Source organism: Notamacropus eugenii, chromosome 1 (assembly GCF_028372415.1).
Source record: "Notamacropus eugenii isolate mMacEug1 chromosome 1, mMacEug1.pri_v2, whole genome shotgun sequence".
Classification (NCBI taxonomy): Eukaryota; Metazoa; Chordata; class Mammalia; order Diprotodontia; family Macropodidae; genus Notamacropus; species Notamacropus eugenii.
In genome coordinates, this window is record NC_092872.1 from 163,706,502 (window position 1) to 163,729,560 (window position 23,059).

Genomic DNA, 23,059 nt, shown 5'->3' on the forward strand with positions numbered 1-23,059 from the left:
ACTGCACCACCTAGCTGCTCCTTCCTCAAAAGTATTTTACTTCTGACTATTACCTACCCCAATGCACCTTCCCTTCTATGAGCAACCTCCCTTCTCTTATCCCCATCCCCTCCTACTTTCCTGTAGGATAAGATAGATTTCTATACCCATTTGAGTGTGTATGTTATTCATTCTTTGAGCCAATCCTGATGAGAGTAAGATTCAAGTGTTCCCCAGAACCTCTCCCATCTTCCTCTCCATTGTAATAGCTCTTTCTTGCCTCTTTTATGTGAGATATTTACCCATTCCAGCTCTCCCTTTCCTTTTTCCCCAGAGCCTTCCTCTTTCTCACATCTTAATTTTATTTTTAAAGATATCATCCCATCATATTCAACTCATATCTGTATGCTCTGTCTATATATATATATATTCCTTCTAATTGCCCCCACCTGTACCCTCTGTCTATATATACTCCTAATTGACCCAATGATGAAAAAGTTCTTATCAGTTACAAGTATCATCTTCCCAAGTAGAATTATAAACAGTTTAATCTTATGATTTTCTTTTCCTGTTTAACTTTTTTTTGCTTCTCTCAAGTCTTGTATTTGAAAATAAAATTTTCAACTCAGCTCTGGTCTTTGCACCAGGAATGCTTGAAACTCCTCTATTTCAGTGAATGCCAATTTTTTTCCCCTGAAGGATTATACTCAGTTTTGTGGGTAAGTGGTTCTTGGTTGTAAGCCTAGTTCTTTTGCCCTCTGGAATATTCTAAGCCCTCTGATCCTTTATGTAAAAGCTGCTAAATATTGCATTATCCTGACTATGGGTCCACAATACTTGAATTGTTTCATTCTGACTGCTTGCAATATTTTTTCCTTAACCTGGGAGTTCTGGAATTTGTCTGTAGTATACCTAGGAGTTTTCATTTTCATTTTGGAATCTCTTTCAGGAGGTAATTAGTGGATTCTTTCAATTTGTATTTTACTCTCTGGTTCTAGAAAATCAGGGCAGTTTTCTTTCATAAGTTTTTGAATGATAGTATCTAGGTTCTTTGTTTGATCATGGCTTTCAGGTAAACCAATAATTTTTAAATTGCCTCTCCTGGATCTGTTTCACAGGTCATTTGTTCTAATAAGATATTTCACATTGTCTTTTTTCTGTTATTCTTTTGTTATTATTTCATTGTTTCTTGACATGTCATAAAATCATTAGCTTCCACTTGAGTCATTATAATTTTTAAGGAATTACTTTCTTCGGTGAGATTTTGGACCTCCTTTTCCATTTGACAATTCTATTTTTAAGGGGTTCTTTCCTTCAGTGACATTTTGTGTCTCTTTTTTCCATTTGGCCAATCCTGCTTCTCAAGGCACTCTTCTCCACATTGGATTTTTGTGTCTTTTTTTTTTTTTTTGATCCAATTCTGTTTTATAAGGTGCTATTTTCTTCAGCATTTTTTTTTGTGCCTGCTTTACCAAGCTATTGACTTTGTGATTTTTTTTCATCACTCTCATTTCTCTTCCCAATTTTTCTTCCCCTCTCTTACTTGACTTTAAAAATCCTTTTTCATCTCTTTTATGACCTGAGGCCAATTTATACTTTTCTTGGAAGCATTGGATGCAGGAATTTTTACTTAGCCATCTTCTTCTAAGTCTATATTTTGATCTTCCTTGTCACCACAGTGACTTTCTATGGTCAGAATTCTTTTCTGTTGTTTGTTCATTTTCCCAGCTTATTTCTCTCCTTTTACCTCTTTGCCAAGTGGGGTTCTGCTTCCAAAGTGGAAGGTCCCAAGTTTCAGGGGTTTTATGCAACTGTTTTCAGAGATACTGCTAGGGACCTGTAAGTTTTCAGTTTTTCTTTATTTTAAATTTATTTATTTATTTTTAGTTTTCAACAGATACCCTAGGACTGGGACCCAACCACTCTTCTCTCTTACACAGGTCCCACAGGTTTTTTCCACTGACCTTCCAATTTGTCCTTCGTGTTTTAGAGTTGTGAAGTCTGGAAACCACCATAGATAGCTAAGAGTCAGTCCCCATAAGGCTTGCTCATGTCCTGTCTGTGCTGGTGCAATCCACACTAGACTGTACTCTGCTCCCAGTACTACACCATAGACACTTCCCGACTACCTTCCAGGCTGTCATGGGCCAGAGATTTTCTTCACTCCATCATTCTGTGGGTTCCACAGCTCCAGAATTTGTTTAGAGTCATTTTTTACAGGTATTTGCCTGGGTTTGGGGGGAGAGTACTAGCAAGTCTGTGCTGCTGCTATCTTGGCTCCACTCCCCTGGGGTTGTTGCTCTTGTTGTTATTTGTCCTTCATTCTCAAAGAGAACATGACATCAGGGAGTTGATGATGTGACTTGCAAATGAGTTGGATTTAAGTGTGGAAGGGTTGTGCAAAGTTACCATCCTCAGATCCCTCTAGGTTCAGTGGCAAGACATAGATCAGAACCACGGGATGTGGCCCCCAGGGGTATGGTGGTATGGGATGGTTTTGGGGGAGACATTAGTTTAAGTATTGTCTCTCCCAATTAAAGTTTGAGTCTTTGAAAGCAGGGATTTTATCAATTTTTCTGTTTGTGTCTCCAGTACCACAGGACTTAACATCTAGAAAGTACTTAATAAATTAAATCTTTTCTTCTTTCCTTCTTTTCTTTCTTCTTTTTCTTTCTTTCCTTTCCATTTCTTCCTTTCTTCTCTCCTTTCTTTCTCTTTTTCTGTCCCTTTCTCTCCTCATTCTTTTCTGCCTTCCTTCTTTCTTTCATTCTTTCTTCCCTAGGTAGCCTTCTTAAACCACTCTAGTATTGCTTCATTGTGCCAATTTTAGGCAATCTAAGATACACTGAAAGGTCCAAAGAGTACACACCAAGCTATTGTCTAAACTAGAAATGGAATCCAAAACTGCTCACTGATTTGTCAAGAACTCTGCAGGCTTTTACTCCCAGAAAAACATCTAAGGAAGTGGGAATGAGAGATTAAATTTGTTGGCATATCTTAAGATAGAGACAAATTAGCAAAGAGATATGATCTGCTTGTGTAGTTCTTTACTTCTGTACCACAGTGGTCTAGAAGAAAGCTTCAGAACCGTCATTTTGACCTGCAGCAGCAATGCAGCTCCTTTGGAAATGACATTAAGTCCCCAAGAGCTCCTGCTTCCTGTGTATGACATGTTGGCTTTAGTGTAATCTATTTGCAGCCTCCAGTTATTGATTCAATGTATTTTCCTGTTAAAACTTTGCTGACTGTAGATGGACTGAGCCAAGGATGCTTTCTCTCTCCTGAGATTTCCTTTTGGTTATTTAGCCCATTGAAGAAGAGCAGCCATAAGTTTTCTGAGCACAATTAACTAGAGACTGAATGAGAGATAACTGGATAGCTATGGAACTGTTCATTGATCCCTATGTAAAACTTTCAGTTATCATTGCACAGAGCAAAGTCTCAGGCTGGTTCCTTCCTCCTGGCCTTATTTGATTCTTGTCTCAGTGATTTCGTGCTCTTCTTTGCATGCTCCTTATTTTGCCTTCTGCTGGGCTAAGAGTGATATGGCCAACTATATTTTCAAATGGGGCTTAATTCCTACTTTTGCTTCTATAGTGAAGATCAATCTTTTATTATGGAGTGAAATACAATATGCTGAGAGATTTTCAAGGGTCTTGCCTGAAAGAAAAGCAGTCACTATGACATGGATGCTCTGGAAAATCACTCCCTGATTATTGGGCTATGTCAGGTAGATTTAAAAGCAAAATGCAGCCCAGAGAAAGGCCCATAGCTAGAAAGGAGCTCAGCTAGGACTTAAACCCAAGTCATCTGATTCTAAAGCCTTGTGTTTTTTTAAGGTGTGTAAATTACTATCCAGCCAATAGCATATTGTTTTTTATGTTCTCCCTCTAAAAGGTCAATTCAACAAACTGAATGGAGGCCATTCTGACTAGTAAGGCTATGAGCAAAAAATTCAGTTAGAATGCCATCAGCCCGCTCTAAATTCTGGTGCCCTAGGGTAAAGTGCAACTTTCTCTATTCTGTCTATCACTCAACCACTTAGCTCCAGCAGCCTGTATTTCTTCATCCTACTTTAAAATATTGGAAATTGAAAATACCCACCTCAAGATGTTTTGTAATTTATCGGTGCTATTTGTAGAAGGAGATGTCCGGGACTGAATGTAGTCTGAAAAGGAGAGAACACAGCTGAATTATAATCTCTCTTATTTTGGACATTTCATTCTATTAATGCAGATTAATATTATAGCCTCCACAAATCACTACTCCTGCACCTCATTACAGCGTGCAGGTGACCCTGGGTTCTTAGTGGTCAGGCCAATAGAGCACAAGCTCTGACCATGGCTACCATGATGGAAAGGCTCCAAATGTAGGTCCCCTAGCAGACTAGGCTAGGTAACATGGTGGATGGAATTCTGGTCCTAGAGAAAAGAAGAGCTGAGTTCAAATCCAGATTTAGAAACTAGTCCTGTGATCATAGGCAAGTCACTTAATCTCTGTTTATCTCAGTTTCCTCATTTATAAAATTCAGATAATATTTGCCCCTACCTTCCAGGAATGTTGTAAGGATTAAATGAGATAGTATCTGTATAGTGCTTAGCATAATACCTGGCAATAGGAAGTGCTACATAAATGTTAGCTATTTTCTAAAATCCAGCCTAGATAAATATGGAGAGCCTCTTGAGCAATAAGTAGGACCCTTGGTGAGGAAGTCTTGAGCCTCAGCATGGCCCAAAGAAAAAAATGACGCTCATCGTTCAGCCATCTTTTTATTCTACAGTGATAGTGGCAAAAAAGTAGGTGGAGGATAGTAAGAGCATAATTCCTTTGTATTATTTATAAACTCCAACGTAGCTGTTGTTATCTAAAAGTGAGATCCCAACCACTGACCAATGAGTGGACATATAACTGGAAGAGCTGAAGCATATCAATCTTGATATTCTCACTATAAATGAAGCCAGGAGGCAAAAGAAATGTGCTGCTAAATGGCAGTATAACTCACAGCTCCTTGTTGGAGATGCATAGAAAATATTTAGAGGAGGTGGTTTTACTCTATGTCCAAAGGCAACAGGAAATATAATTTCATAGGACTTATGATTATCATCAGCACCATCATCAACATTAAGACATTATTACATATTTGCTATGGCCAGGCACTTGGCAAAGTGCTGGGAGTGTGAAGAAAAAACTGGTACCTTACCCTCAAGAACTTACATTCTAGTGGAGGAGTCAACATGCAAAGAACTATGTACATGCAGGCTATATCTATATGTCTACATATCTATATATCTATATCTATATATGTATATTGTAAATGAGAGAGAATTCCAGAGGTAAGGAACTGGGGGGAGGACAAGGGGAAGAAAGGGAATACTGGTGCTGATCCCCAAAGGAAGACAGAGAAGTCAGAAGGCAAAGGTGAGGAGGGAAAGCATTTTAGGAATTAGGTATAACCAGTTTAAAAAAAAAAAGCATTTATAAAATATTCACCAAGAAAAGAATTGTAGTTTATCTATCAACTTTGGATGTGGATTTGAGGAGGTAGAAAAACAATATTGATACAATCTTCCAAGTAAGGTAGGGAATGAATCTACAATTTCATTGGTATAGAGATGTGCAAATTCTCTTATTAATGAAGTTAGGCACCTGTAGCAGCATGTACCCTGACACATTCTGATGTCCTGTTAGCACGGGTTCTTAGATCTGCTTTTACAAAAAGAAAGCAGCTTTTGAGGGGTCAAGAATCTTCTTTGATCACATACACCAACAGAAAAAATACAAGCAGAGAAATAAAGACCAACAGGCAGGGCTTCCAACTGTCTGACCATAAGCAATACATACATCATAGATCAACAGACAGAACTGATTATCACATACATACATAGTTACCAGAGAGAGAGGCACCAACATCTGGGTTTTCAAAGTGGGGGAAGCTCCTTAATGTCTACCCAGAGTCTCATCCTGCACATGAATCTTCTTCCAAGCCCCCAAAGCAAAACCTCACCTCAGAGTATATATACAGTTTTCAGAGGCAGAAGGCATCATGACCCTTGTGACCCAGTGCCTCATTAATTAATAAAAGGTGTGGTCTTCCTAAAAGCAAGACTCCCCTAATCAAGCTCCCCTTAATGAGCTCCAGGTGAGGCCTATTAAAGGGCAGGGAAAGATCTTTAGATTTAATTAGCTTTACAGTACCTTCCTTGCAAAATATATGGTATTAGAGAGTTTCCTGAGAGCATATAGATGTGAATTGACTTGCCCTGGGTCAAATAGCAAATACGTGTGAGAGACAGAACTTGAAAGCAAGTCTTCTTGACCCAGAGCCTGGCTCTCAAGTTGCTATTCCAGGTTTAGTGACTTTAGTGTTAAGATAAGAGTTAAGAAGAAGAGTAAAAGATCAAAATTCTAGGATATATGCTTCAGGAAGAGAAGTCAAAGATTTTATGAAAGTTTCATGCCTATATATTTTTCTTTCTTCAAGGAAAGAATTTCATGTCCAGGGAAGCCCAGGACACAAAAAGCACCAACCACCAAAATAAAAAATGACATTTATTATGTTTCAATATAATCAATAACTCATTACTAATGTGGGAGTCCTTCCTGAATCAGTTGCCTAGGTAGAATCAGACTATTAAATCATTAGGAAAAGGATAGATAAATATATATATATATATATGCACATATACATATATGTATATATATGAAATAAAAGGAAATATAAAAATAGTAAAAATGAGAACAAGGATATGGATATACAGTTAAAACAATGACAACCAGATCTACTGAAACAAGTTTTTCCTGCGGAGAAATGGATGGAGACAAGAACATCAACACCGATTAAAACAATTTCATACCAAAGTTTGACTAACATAATTAAGATAATAAGAAAAGTAAAATAGCCTACGAAACACTTTAACCAGGAAACATTTAATCTCTTTGCTAAGTGGTAGAGATGCCACCTAATAATGAAACTATTTTAGAATATAAATATTTAGAATAGAAAATATAGAGTAGAATATGCAATATAAACTGCACAATTTTATGGTGAAAGATGGTAGGAAATAGTGAGTAGTATTGCCTCATGAAGCACTACGAAGCAGTGAAGAAAATTAAAAGAAAGTTTAGCAAGAGACCAAACTAAGCAAAATCGGCCCAAGGATATTTAAAGAGGTATCTGTAAGAAGGAACAACAAAAAAATGAAAAATAGAAAAGATCTGTAAGTACGTTTGTAACAAGCACCATTAAGGAGAGTTGTGTGATTGCATTTGTACTCTGTCATCATAATCCTAGAAGTGTTGCTAGGGAAAATGGAAAGGGTGTTTAAGAAAATAATATGGTGAAAACAGATGAACTAGACAAGGGATACATAGACAACCCCTAAGCTGGATGTAACACAATATTGAGGTGAATGAAGGACAGACTCTAAAGATATATGAAAGAAGAAAGATTATAAAAAGCATGGAAATGCGTTAGACCTTGCTACTTGTTAGATCTTCATTTGTTATAATTTTTTAAAGTTACCTGAATGCTAGCTCTTTCATCAACTGATTCTGAAATGAGTCCTGCCTCCTCTAAGAACTCATCCCACAATCTTTTCCACCATCTGGCTTCTAATTGATATCCTAAGATATCTTCGGACATCCAATATCATTTGTTTTTCCCAGTTGTTTAAGACAATCATGAGCTATCTTGGTATGTTTCTTGCATATTTCTTTTTGTCACTTAACTTTTCATGTGGGTATGGGTTGCCAAAGCAATGTAAGTTGTTGGAGGACATGAACTGTTTTTATATTTGTCTTTTTACTCTAATGCCTAGCAAAGTATCTGATATGTAGTAGCATCTGAATAAATGTTTATTGAATTCAATTGAAATGAATTGTCTCCTTGGCTAAACTATAAGCTATCTGAAGGCAGCTTGGTGTTGTAGCACTTAGCATAAAGTAGTATGCCCAGTAGAAACTCAATAAATATCTACTGAATGAGTATACATTGTGAAAAGATCTTTTGAATCCAATAAAGAAGTCAAGGCAATCTCTCTGAAGTCTCTCAGGATCTTAATTTTATTACATGTACCTTGCTCTGTGTCCTATAAGTTATATTGCTTTATGATCCCACAGCTAGTTAAAATACCACAGCCTAGTAGATCACAAAAAAAAAATGTGGATAAAGATTGTACCAGAAGTGAGCAGTCGGAAGAGAGGAAATAGGAATCAATCAATTCTCAACCATTTATTAAAAGTCTACTATGTCACTATGCTGGGCACTAGGGATACAAAGGGCAAACTGATACAATTCCTGACCACAAGTAGATTCCATTCTACTGGCAAGTCGGTTACTCATGAAGATTAAGTGAAAAGAGACAATGATATAAAGAAGAAAATAGACTCCTCTGGTCATGAAAGTTCGACCATTCAATCAAGAGAAAAGACTATCAATTCAGATGGCAAAATATGAAACTGCTTAAAATTGTCTTTTTTAAAACTGGCTTTATTATACCTGCCATCCATTTCAAAATATTCTTTATATTTTTAAAAAGAACAGTTAAAATTCCATGGATATAAAATATAAAAGTCACAATAATAACTTAACCAGAAGGAAGAAATCGATAATATTCTGGGCATTAAAAACCAAGTATTTGACTGTAGATGTAGAAGCAAGTAAGCTATGAACATTGTTAAAGTCATGGGTTAAAAGTCAAAAGAAACCACATGATGCGAAAGATTACAGTGGTGATGGTTTGAACAGTAAAAAGAGAGCATCCAACTGACAGTAAGGCAGAGGATTTGCTGACACAATAAAAAGCAAATGAGAAAAAGGCTGCAGAAAGTAGGAATCATTTTCAAAGTCAATTGTGGGTGTATTTAAGAGAAGGGAGGCAGACTCAGAAGCTTAGGAAATCAAATGAAGAGGAAAGAAGGTAATAGCCTGGATAAGTAGAGAGAGGCAAAGTAGAGTTAATGTTTGATACCCTAGTGGAATCCAGCTATGTTGGATGCTGAAAGAAAAATTAGAACAGAAACTGTTGAGACTCTTTGGATGGGGGTGGGGTGAAACAAGACAATGAATTTTATAGTTAAAAAAATAAAGAACACTGTTCCAAATCATGCAATGAATTACCTTGAAAATAGCGCACTTTTTTTGTTTGTTTAAAATTTATTTACTGTTGTATTTTTGTGTTTGCTTAGTGAACTCCAAGGCAGAAACACCCTCTATTTGTCCATAATTTAGAATGTGTTAATGTCACTGTGTACTAAAAAGTTAAGTGACTTATCTGTGGACCTCAGGTAATATTTTAAAGCATTTTTCAAGTGCCCATCATCTGCAAGGTATTATGCTAAGCAGTGGAGAAAGCAAAAAAAAAAAAAAAAGGCAAAAGACATTCCCTACCCTCAAGTTGCTCACAATTTAATAATGGATGACAACAGATAAAATGAAGTTGAAAAGGGGGTAAGATGGGGTTGATCATTTGGGAGCATGATGAAGCTGGGCAGAAAATTATGGGATGACACTTCTGGACCCCCTCCTTAAGTGGAGGAGCTTTCTAATGTCCACCCTCATTCTCTTCAATTATAGGGAGAGAGGGTGAACCCCAGTCGAAAGTATCAGGGTTGATGTCATCTCACAGAAGTCAAGTTTCTGGAGACAATGATAAAGTTCAGAGGGGGTGGGAGGCAGCCAAGTGGGAGATATATGTACAGGGCTTAAACCCAGGTATTCCTGACTTCACGATCAGTCCTCTGTCAACTATACCCTACTGCCTTTCTTCATATTTATACGTCTTTAAAATAATACTAATGTTACTTATAATGTTACTGACTTACTGAAAGTCCTTGCTCGAGCTGAACTGCCAAGACTTCAAACTATGCTTCAGAAAGCACAACTCCAATGGGCTGGTCACATTGTTCAAATGCAAAATGTATGCTTGCCAAAAAGACTATTTTATGGATAACTCACTTGGGTCAGGTGATCACATGGTGGTCAGAAGAAGCCATGCAAGGACACTCTCAAGGTCTCTCTCAAGAATTTTGGATTTGACTGTGCAGCATGGGAGACACTGATACAGGACTGCTCAGCATGGCATGCCCACATTAGAAAGGGTACTGTGCTCTATGAGCAAAGGAGAATTGAGACAGCAAAAAGTAAACATAGGATGTGCAAATTTGGAGTATCCACTCCAAATATTCTCAGGAACTATCTATGCCCAACCTGTGGTAGAGCAACCCAATCATACTGGTCTGATCAGACACACTGAAACTTCACTTTATCATGGTGATGTCATTTTGGTCCTCTTTGAAAATGAAGGACAACAACCAATCAACTAACCAACCAACCAACACTTTACTTCTAAGTGTAAGGGTAAAGGACGGTTGACTAAAACAATAAATCATCTCATTTAAAATAAGGATGAGATACTCTACCCTCATATATTTATTAGATGAAAACTCATCTTTCTTATTCTTAACTAGGTGTGAACAAGAAGTGGAGACCTCACTAGGTAAGACTGAAAATCTCTTTAGATTGGCTGATGGAATTGATCTTACCTTCTAGGACCTATATTAAACCACTGAACTATTTGGAATGAAAGCTATCAGTGCTTGGCAACAAAGAGGAGAAATCATTCTAGTTAAATCTCTGAGAAAGAATCAATTTGTCAGTCAGCGAGTCAATAAACATTTATTAAACATCTACTATGTGCCAGGTACTATATTAATTGTTAGGGATACAAAGAAAGGCATACGACAGTCCCTGCCCTCCAGGAGATCACAATTTAATTGGGTTAGACAACCCATTAAATGAAGCTGAAAATGGGGAGGGAGCTTACCCAGCACAGGAACAAGATGAAGTTCTGCAATGGGATGGAAAATGATCTGAGGACGTCTTACTGTCAGACATGATTTACTTTTCCAGAATGATGAGTTTCTGGAGATTATGAAATTTAGGAGGTCAGCCAGGTAGGAAATGACAAGGTGAATGTCTTCCTTAAATGGTAGAGAATTAAGGAAGAGTTTTCCAGCATCCAACCTCTGTCCAGGGGTGGGGAACCTCTGGCCTCAAGGCCACTGGTGGCCCTCTAAGTCCTCAAGTGTGGCCCTTTGACTGAATTCAAACCTCACAGAACAAATTTATTAAGGGGATTTGTGCTGTGAAGTTTGGATTCAGTCCAAGGGCTGCACTTGAGGACCTAGAGGACCACATGTGGCCTCCAGGCTGCAAGTTCCCCACCCCCACACCTTTCCAATCAAAGAGAGGTGAGGGAAATTAGGGAAAGAAGGTGGTGAGTAGGTGTGAGTTTCAGAATCAAATTTGAAGGGAGGAATTTGGTCTAGGTGTTCCCTCCTCCCCTACCCAACTTGCCTAGAGGAAGATCCTGTGAATTTTGAAGGGGCTGGAAAATTATGCATCTAGAATCAAAATCCTAGATTCTCAATATCAACCGTTAACAGCAGTGTCTGCATTGGGAGTCAAGGACAGTACTTACAGGAGAATGTGTCATATACTTTTGAGGTGGTGTTTATACCCACTATCATTACTACACCTCCCTAGTAAATACCCATTCTAAAAACTAAGTCTGGCTGATTGATATCAACCAACAATCAATGGGAGAAGAATATGAGTGGGAAATTGTGAGCTATAGCAGTAGAAAATGGCCCCTTCCCATGTATTCAGGCTTAATCCTAAAACCTTGATAGGACCTATTTAGCCTCACTCTGAGGTTCCAATTTATCAGTGTAATTGGGAGATGGGATAATGACCCTCCAGAGTACAAAAAAGGCTACATGGGCTACAAAAGAATCTAAAACTCTTGAATTAGGATTTTCAAACGATCCATATATAAATGATTCCCTTTACCACATATGATGATGTTTAGCCTAAAGAAATTAGTGGGAATAAGAGGCATGTGTGAGAATATGAAAGGCAATCATGGGTGAAAGATTGAATCTGGCCCCTGAGTACAGAACCGGAAGCAATGGATAAACATCAAAGAAAATCATATTTAGGCTTGATAGAGAAAATTCACTTTGTAACAAGTCTGTCTGTCCACAGAATGGGCCACCTCCAGAGCTGAGGGAATTCTCTTCATTGGAGGTCTTCAAGCAAAGAATGACTGATGACTTGCAAACATATTGCAAAGGGGAATGTTCAGGTGGGATGATGGTCACTGAGGTCTCTTTTAATTCTGAAAACATTGCCTCTAATACATACTTTCATACCTTATACTTGTGAAGTAAGTCAGGAAGATAATATTGTCTTCTTAGGGATGATGAAACTGCGACTCAAAGCTTCAGCGAAAGTGACATGATCAACGATCATGCTACTAGTAAGTAGGTCAGGATTAGAAACAAATCCTTTGATTCCCAGTTCAATTCTCTTTCCATACTGCCTCCCTAAAATTGGTTAATTTGATAGTCCATTAAACAGAACAGTTTGTGTTATGGTATTTAAAATAGGTATTTCTATTTCTTTTCCTTGTAGAACATTATTTTTCTGAGGAGCCTGAGGCATTTCACACATTTTCCATTCTGATTTCATTTATCCTTCTCTGAGAGATAAAGAAAACGCACACATACATTTTCCCAAGGGGTGACATTTAAGGGGAATATAGTACTAAGTCATTTACATGTTCTGTTCAAAAATCCTGATCCTTCTTTCAGGAGTATAAATATAAATTAGTTAATAAGATAAGTTTAGGATCAATAACAGTTTCCAAACATAATGAGATTGTCCAAGGAAGAATTTTGATATTTGCATGTAGAACCTTTTCAACTGAAGGAACCAAGGCTAGGAAGATCAAAATGGGGCATTTATTAAAGCAGTCAAATAGATGAGTCCTAGAACAATGTGGATATTCAACATTACCCTGGAAGGCTGTTTCCACAAAACGGTCAGAGTTCTGTCCTCTCTGCCCCCAGTGATTGGACTTTTCATTGCCACAAGTCAGAAATTTATATAAGTTTGTGTGTGTGTGTGTGTGTGTGTGTGTGTGTGTGTGTGTGTGTGTAATTTAAAGCTCCTGTTTTCATAATTCTCTGGGTAATTATTCATTGTCATGAGTTTTTCCCTTGTTTTCTAAGAATGAGTAACACTTGCAGAAAGACAAGAAGGGCGCACTAATTATTTTGTTCATTGTTTTGTTTGTTTGCTTTTAATTTCCCAGCATCTGCCCCCTAATACCCACCTTCCCCACTCTGGTTCAAGAATAATGAACCATGAAGAAATCAAATCAGTTGCAATGTTTCTGAATGGGATATATCGACTTACTCCTCTATGATGTCCACGCTTACCATCCCTGTAACTTTCTGGACCAAAATGCCCCTCCTTGGCCATCACTCCCCTATGCGTTGGTGTCTATTAAAATATAAATTCCATGAGCACAGGGACTGGCCTTGCTTTAGTATTTGCATTAGTAGTATTTTACACAATGCTTGGCAAATAGTAGGCTCTTAATAAATTTTTTATTCATTCATTCATATTTGTATTAAAATCCATTTTACCTATCATAGCAGCACCTGTTTGGAAGAGTATATCATTCAACAAAATATAGGAAGCAAAAATAATGATTTTGCTGTATTTGAAGACTGGTTGAGTAGAGGTAGACAGTATCATACTACATAATTAGAAGGATTCAAAATTGGATCAATGTATAGATTCAGAAAGCTTTCATTAATGGGTTATTGTCAACTTGGAGGGAGGTCTCTAGTACAGTGCCCAAGGAGTCTGCCCTTTTTTGATATCTCTATCAACAGCCTGTATACAGACATAGATAAAAGAGTTATCAAGCTTAATAAAAGCATGAAGCTGGGAAGAACCAATAACAGATTGAATGATTTGTCAGAATCCAAAAATTTCAACAGACTAGAGGAAACAAAATCTAATAATGAAATTAAATAGAGACAATTGCAATGTCCAAGACTGAGACTTTTTTAAAAAATTCTTTTCATTAGTGTGAAGAATTCCTAATGTTAAAACTCCTTTCCCTATCTCAGATAAGGAACTGTAACCCATAAACTTAGAAAGTTTTCTGGGGCACCGAGAAATGACCTGTCCAAGGTCACATTGGCAAGAAATGGCAGAACTGGAATTTGAATCCAGGTCCTCTGACTTGAATTCAAGTTAAGAGAGCTTTGTTCAGTCAGTATTTCATATGATAAAGACCTGGTTGGGGAGTGGGTATGCTAAGTAAAAAAATTCAACATGGTACCCAAAATATCTAACGCATCATAGCTTGCATTCTGAGAGACCTTCATGAGGGAAGTGCTAGTTTCATTGTCTCCTTTCCTAGACAGACATTGTCTGGAAAATTATGTTCCATTCAGGGTACCACACTCCCTGAGGTCTGAGAGAGCTCCCAAAGGAAGGTAACCAGAATAACTAAGGACCTTGATACTATGCTACATGAGAATCATTTGAAGAGAGTGGGGAGGCTTAACTTGGAGCAAAGAAGACTTAGGAAGGACATGATTGCTGCACTTGAATAAAGGCTATTGTATGGAAGAAGAATTTCACTTTTTCTGTTAGTGACTGTGAGTGGAAGTTACACAGAAGACAATTTATATTTAGGATAAGGAGAAGTTTCCTAATTATTAGAGTTGTTCAGAATTAGAGTAGCCTGCCTCAGAAGATAGTGATTCTTCTTTCACTGGAGGTCTTCGAGCAAGAGATGGATGGCTGCTTGTTTGCAGTGTTGATTCTCAGACTGTAGATATCTCATTGTGAAAACTTGCTGGGGAATTGAAGACAGAGTCTTTTGTCCAAGTCCTGTGAGACCAACATGTGTAACAAACACGTTTCTATATGACAAATGACTTAATTTAACTGGATTGTTGGTATCACACACACATACACACACACACACGCACACACACCTCAGCTAACATTTTTCCAAATCAGTTTGCTGACACAGAAGAGCATCCATGAATCTGGATTTCATCCAGGTCCAAGTACAGCACAGATAGGCTTAGAGAAATGAAATCTCAGTGGCATCCTGGTCCCAATGGGAAGGAGCTAGCTTCAGAAATATGACAGGATTTTTGCAGCTGTTTTTCCCCTAGGATGTAGGATATTTGAAAAAATATATAAAGAAACATTTAGGACAGTATTACAACATCTAAATGCTTCTTGATCTAAGTGACAGTGCAAGAGAATGATGCAAAATTTAGCTCATTTGACCCCTCCTGACAAACAGAATTGTACCTCTGAGATGGATTACAACAAATAGAATGGCAGAAGTAGGGAGGGAGAATGTGGGTGGATATGAGAGGATATGGGAGTTTGGGAACAATAGAAAGTACATGCACAGTTGTCCTTTTTTCAAAGATGATTGGATTAAAAGTGCTTGAAAAGACCAGTGTGGGACTGACAGTTCTTTCCATAGTGAGCACATGTGAAATATGTCTCTTGTCTAACACCTGTAATTGCTATGACAAGCTTTGTCTATATTTGTAGCATTATCTTCTAGACTTACAGTTTGACTAGGGTGCCAAAAGAGCAACTCTCTTCCTTTTATGCTGCTGGCCAAGCCTATCTGTCTGGTCAATTGGTCTCCAGTCATGCGCGACTGCTCTGCATTACCCTAGGCTACCCTTCCATGAATGTACCAACCTCTTCTGCTCTCCTAGTCTGTAATTTCTACACTTCAACTCCATACAGCAAAGTTCATGGCTCGTAGTATGTTAGTTCTGAAAGAGAGTTCAATATCCATCTAGTTCGACTCCTTCATTGGCAGCATGTATAGTAGAATGAACCCTGCACTTAGAATGAGGTGGACCTACGCTCTGACACTTATAAGCAGCTTTGACATTTTGTTTAACCTCTATTATCTTCAGTTTCCTCATCTGTAAAATGGCAATTATAATACATTACTTACCTTGTAAGAGTATGGTAAAAGAAAATAAACTTCATGTAAATCTTTAAGGGTACAAAGGAATGTATTTATTATTATTAACTTTGCACATAAAGAAATTGAGGCCTAAGGAGATAATCTTCCTTGTTCAAGGTCACAACACAAAATAGCCGAATTAGGACCAAGGCCCAGTTCTTTCGACTTCTTATTCATTTTTTTACTTCTATGCCATATTAATTGGGTAAATGCAAAAAGCCTACAGGAACCTCCTATCCCTTGCACGTAGCACAAACTTATATCCCACGTAATGACATGACATTCACAAATCTCTCTGAAAATACATCCTATTCCCGCTTTTCGGGATATAAATCTCAACCCACCTCTGAATTCCTTTGTATAATTTCTTGAGATCGGAAGGGAGTTTCAGCAACGATTATGGACAATAATTCATTTTTAGTTTGTACCTCCGTGACATGAGAAAATATTTCCAAAAGCATTTTTTCTCCTGTGATATCTTACTACAGTGGTTCAAGAGACAATGCTCAGTATAATGGAATCTGACATTTTGGCAATCAATCAGCAGTCTTTTATTTGAAAACCTTTCCTCTTGATGGCAGAAACAAATGTTTTGGGGAGAAATAAAAGACAGAAACAAAGAATAAAACAGGAAAGGAAGATAGCTGGTGAGCTAGTGAGCATATAAAGAAATACTTCTAACCAGATAGTGGATGGCATTTATAGTTAAAGCTCAGGCCAGATGTAAACTAATAGTTGAAGGAGTTTGACAATGAAAGGAGAGAAAAAACATGCAAGATATCAAAAGTTCTTGAGTCTAAAAGAACAGTAGCTATATTACAATGGAATGAAAACTGAATTAAGAGTCAGGAAACTTGACTTCCAGTTCTGGGTCTATATCATTGTCATCATCATTAATTGACACTGACAGTGTTTTTCAGTTGAAAAAGTGATTTATATGTACCAACTCATTAGATACGTACTACAACTGTCAGGTGAGAGTAAGTGTATAAATATTATTATCTCTGATTTACAGATGAGGGAGGAGAAATTAAGTGACTTGTCTGAGGTCACCAAGCTAGCTTAGCGATACAGCCACAACTCAGAGCTAGGTCTTTTTAGTCCACAGCCAGTAATGATTGCCTACGTAAATTTGGGCAAGTCACTTCTCTTGGCCTTACTTTCTCATCTATAAAATAAATAGGTTGGGCTAGATAATCCCTAAGGACCCCCCTAGCACTTGGAAATTCTACAATTTCCCTGTCCTATTTCTCTTTCTTTTTTCCCCCTGCATAGATATACATGACCTTTTCCCTCCATATCCCCTCTTCCCAACAGAAAAATATATTATCAAGTTGAAATTGCTGTGAGGTATGGTCCAAATTTTTGAGTGACTCTTCTGTTTCTTGTCCTTTAAAATCAGTGAAATAATGTACTTCAAAGGAAGTGACAAGGTGTTTAAACAAAACAAAGCAGCACAATGACATTACTGAGACAAGATGATTAAAATTTTAGGCCTCTCAAAGTAATCTTCTTGCAATAATACCCATGGGGGGAAAATGGGGCTGTTGACTGAGGCACAGGAAGATTTTGTTTTACTATCCCTTGAAGTACATTGCTGACACAACCATAGCTAACCCTGGAGGCATACTATAAACTCCTATCAACCATGAAAAATGAAACTCCTTATGAACAATGAAAAATGAAATGACATCATCTCATCTGGCAAAGTCCTGTTGGTGATTTGATATGACCTTAAGTCCTTGATAGGAGGGGCCCCTGATTAAGCCAGATTGGAGATATTGAAAAAACTGCCAGCATGAATTTTCTTTTTTAAAGAAGTCAAATAAGAAAATCCCTAACCTTACCATTGCAACAACACTATTTTAGGAGTACCCATTTCCTTGTTTGAGTAAGCTTAAGATTCCTATTACACACCAACACATAAATTAACCTCTCTTTTGTGACAGCAGTTTTTAGTAATGCAAAGATTAATTTGGGCAGGGGGAAAGGAATGGAAATCTGAATCCTAAACATTTCTGCAATTATATGTAGGCCAAGATTTAGCATCCACCATAGACCCATCTGCCTCAAGAACTGTATCTTATCTGATCATCACCATGGCAACAGCTGTGGGATTAGAATGGGATGAGGGTTTTGGAATAGTTGCTGGAATTCAGTCATAGAAGAACAAGGATTATTAAACTACACGTAAGCGTTGCCATGGAAATGGAAGTTTACAAATCAAGCAGGATTTTAGCAGTACAGTAACAGTCCTATTCTGTTCTTAAGAAGGCTTCAATTCTCCCTCTAGGTAGAGTGGGGGGAGGGAATTCCACAAACTCATAAAAAAGATAGAAAATTCCTCTAAAAGGAAAAAACCCGACTCTGACTGAATTGGGCCCAATTTCCCCTATCCACCCACCTACTCAACACCTGGCATGGTGGTATAGTTAAAGATTCACTACAACTTCTCTCAAGCTTGCAAATATATGATTACATCCAGATTAGCTAGAATTAGACATTTTGTTGTATTATTTGTCCTTTCACTCAGTCAAAAATAAAGTCACCTCAGTCAAATCAATCCATTTTTGAACTTCTAGTTCTTTATACAATGATCCACAAAGGCAACCTCCATAAAATCCAAGAACCGTGTTTGAGGTGGGGGAGATGGAGGAAGGGCTCATCACATTCTTGATCAATACCCACAGAAGCAAAGATCACTCTATTGCCTAAATATAAGAAAAGATGGAATAGGGAAGAGAGTAGAGCTAATCCTGGAGGAGTTCTGAAAAATTCTCCTTCACATCCTCAGTGGGTATTCATTGACTTTCCTTCTATGGCATTTCCAAAGGTAACCAGCCTAATAAGAAGAAGTAGACCCCCTGGCTCCCCATTCTTTCACTCCCCTTCCATATTGTGTTTGTTTTATTGCATCCCCCATATTTGTCAAAGATTGCAAAGGCATTACGTGATGTTTTCTTTGCCCAAAGACCACCTTGACCACAGTGAAGCAATTGTCACTTGGACTCACTATCCCTTTCTCAGTATGATTTTTTTGTCCATTTGACGTCTTAGTGGGTATATCCATTTGGCCATGGGACTCCATTTTGCTTTTCCTATTCAGAAAGCTAGAGATGTTCTTCAGGATCTACCTTTCCTTTCCACCCTATCCATGTTTTCTAAGTTGCCTTCTTCCAGTCTTGTCATGTCTTGTCAGGAGTCAAGTCAGGCAACACTATTCTTTGGGTGGCTGAAAGAAAACAAAATCTGTAGTTCTTTCCTCCTATCCCTGGGAGATCTAGTCTAAAGTACTGAAAAGCAGCAAAGCATGTCTGGTGCTCTCCCAAGACGGAGGCTGAGGCCCACAACAGCCAATGGAGTTTTCAAACAAGTATTAAAACTGCTGCCTAACACAGAGGCATGGAAATTAAACCTCAGCTTAAAGACAAGTCCATTCAATTCAGCTGACAGGAGGAATATAACTCCTGGGGCCATTGCTATTTAAATGTGATGGCATCCAACTTCCAGGAAGGGGAAGCCACTACTGTCTTCTCACTGAAGGTTATAGCCTTGAATTAGACTCTAGAGGAGGGAGGAGAGAGATGGAAAAGTGAAAATCTTTGTGCTGATTTGATCCCCATGAAAACGTTAAACATTTTAGACCCATAGTCAGTTAATATTTTTGGATGCATAATTAAGGGAGATTTTAAGTTAACTTGAGTTTTTCCAGACCTTTGTACTCTATTTATAAAAAGAATAAAATAGGCACCAATATGAAAAGCCTACATTTCTGTTGAAATCATATCTCATGTAACATCTTTTTATCATTTGCCATAGAAGCATCGAGTACTCACACAAGTCTTAAAACAGTCCTTTTAAACTATCTCCTCCAAATGCAGGAGCAATAATTTGGTATTCCTGCCCCTGACTCTCCAACATATACCCACACGTTCACACACACACATACACACACACACACACACACACATACTCACTCACTCACTTGCTACCAGCAACAGCTCCTTAAATCTGTGAAATAGGACCAAGTGGCTTCCTCCAGGTTAAATAAGTAGGTAAAAAAGGACCAGAACTAGCAGCCAAAACATCATAAAGCAAGTCTACCTTTCCTGGACATCACAGCAATAGATTACCCTCCCTTTACTTGACTGTATCTCTAGTCAAAGAAACCAGAAAAATGTCAGAAACAGACAACAGAACAGAAATAACTGGAGCTCATGAGAAGGAGAGGGACGGGATATACCATGGCTATCATAATCCTATTGCAAAAACCTTAATTCTGTCTTGGGTAGTGCTGAGGATGTTACTGTAGCCTTGGGTTAGGGGAAGGAAAGAATGTATGCTGGAAGTTAAGGGATTAAAAAAATATTTGTGAGCTTTCCTTCTCTGCTTTCCATGGATCAGTTGGAAATAGCTTAAAATGCTGCTTTTCCCATTTCAAGGAGAAGGGTTAAGAATAAGAGACAATAGAATGAAGGTGAGGGTGAAAGAGGCAAGTTCTGGGAATATGGGTCAGAAATATAGTCTTTGAGGTTAAAAAAGTCAGGATAAGAGCCATATTTTTGTGTTCTCTGAACCTGTGGGAATGTTGATATAGTCTGATGTTTTAATCGATTCATTGGCCACCTTCTTATCCTAAAGATATTTACGTCAAGATCTCCGTTTTGATCATCCCTTCTTAGAATCTCCTCTGAATGAACAATGAAATTTCTGAGATTTCTCTAAGAAAGTTGAAAACTCATTCCTTTTTCACTAACAGAAGATATCCCAAATTCATTGTTGTGGTGGTTTCTCCTTCTTTTTTGAAGGAGGGACAAACCACAACAACAATGAATTTGGGATAGCTTCTGACGGCTACTGAGGGCATCATCACAGGAGCAGAGAGCCTCAGAGAAGTATTTTCCCATGTGGGGAGGTCTGGGTGAAAGTCTCTCACCTTCCAGTTATTTACAATATGGCAAGAGAAACACAACAGCAGCCTGAGAATGGCATATTAGTGTCCACCATTGCTCTACTTTTTGTGGAGAAGCTCTCTACACTCCAAACTCAGATTGCTACTTTGATCTGTCCTTCTGAGGTGAACCAGTGAAAAAGAAGGAAGAACTGTATATGTCACATATTGTCCTGTACTCCTGCATCCCCTAGCATCTTCTGCTAATCAACAACAGGACTTGTCTGAGACACTCTGTAACATCCAACTAAAATCATTGCTGACTGGGCCCTTTACAGATAGAAAGATAGATAGATAGATAGATAGATAGATAGATAGATAGATAGATAGATAGATAGATAGATAGATAGATAGATAGATAGATAGATTGGATAGATGGATGGATAGATAGATACACAGATATGTAGATAGAAACATAGATATTAGCAATGTTTGTGGAAAGAGGAAAAAGGAAGGATCTCTTCTACCTGCCTATTTTCTATATCCCATAATAATTTGTGGGGCTTCATGAGCACAAAATTCTTATATACAGCCCAGCATCAGAGTTAGCTCAGATAAATTATTTCCCTTTGATTAATTTGTACTCTTATTACTAACAGGCTAGGCATACCTGGAGACCTAAATTCAGGTCTCCAAGATAGGTAAAAAAGAGGAATGAATTAAGAAATAAAATAAAGTATATTCCATTATTTATTTGCATTGTATTTATCCAGGCAACAAACAGGGTTGCTTTTATATACCCCAGACCAAACTGCATTTATTAAGAGTAAAAACTTATAAGTAAATTTATGTGAAAAAGCAACATAGCTCATTTGCACGGCACCGAAAAGATATCCAGCTCAGGGTCAGGATGCGGAGGGGCGTAGAGTGGGGAATTGAGGAAACTAACTAAAAACACATAAAAAGGTTTTCTCATTTTTAAGGTTTGTTAAATATTTCACATAGTGCAAGTTTGGAATGGATTGTCTTTCAAATACTAACCTGGATAATTTAGCATAAACAGTGCAGGGCTTAGGCTAATTATGAAACACTCTGGAAGTCTAGACACGGAATTGCTGGTAGCTACCATTATTGATAATGATAGATGTTTCCATCTTGATGAGGTCATGACCTACAATCTGAAGGCTAAATAATGACATACCAAAAAAGCGGAGCAGTTGAGTAGAAGGAAGGATGTGGGGGAGGGAGGGAGTAGCAGAGATATTGCTTAAATACCAAACCTGAAATGAAATGTTGAGTTATGATTCATGCGTGTCTTCTATAAAGTAGAATCTGGAAAAATGAGGAGCCAAGGCTAGGGAGGTTTAAAAAATCTCATTCCCAAGTCATCTCCCAATGTGAGGAAAAAGTAAAGTTAGAGGAGAAAGGTCACTAGGTAAAGAGTGTGGAACTCCAAGTTCTAGTTCTAGATCTCCTACTAAAACATTGTGTGGCCTTATGCAAGTCACTTGATCTTTCTATGCCTTTGTTTCCTCTTCTATATAATTAAACTGTAAGCCATGTCATCTTCCCCCTGATGTCATGGTCCAGTTCAAGAACGAAGGACAAACACAACCAGCTTGGAAACGATAATCTCTAATGTCCTCAGGAACACTAAAATGCCTCAATAGCTAGTTTTCCATGTAGAAGAGTTCTTGGCTTTTGATCAGAGTGATCCTGTTGAAGTCCAGCTTCACTTCTTAGCTGTGTTACTCTGACCCAGTGCCATCACATTGCTGAGCTTCACTTTCCTCTTCTGTAAAACAGTAGAAAAGTAACTTCTTCCACAAGGCAAATTATAGGAAGGGTGTATGGTGGTGGAGTAGAGAATCATTGTGAGAATCCAGTGAAATAATGTATATAGAGCACATGCATGTACTTTATATGAACATGTGAATGATGTGTGTGTGCTTTATATGTACATGTAGTACATAAAGTGCTATGTAAATGCCAAGTATTATTACTGGTATTGTTTATGACCCTTATATACATGAGGAAATATGGCAACATCTACCCTTAGCTTTATTCTGTGACTGTGATAAAGAATGTACAAAAAAGTTTTAATAGCAACATAGAATTGTTGCTTTCTTCTTATGTAGCCCTAAGGTGTTGATGCTGAGGGCAAAATCTGTTGAATTCCTGTTTTATTTCAGTGATAAGTAAACTCTGTTCTGATCTCTCTGACAAGGAGAAAGACCTCTTTAGTTCTGATGCAATGACCCTGTTGTACTTCCCTGGTACTGGGAATGGTTTGACAACTACAGATGGTCTG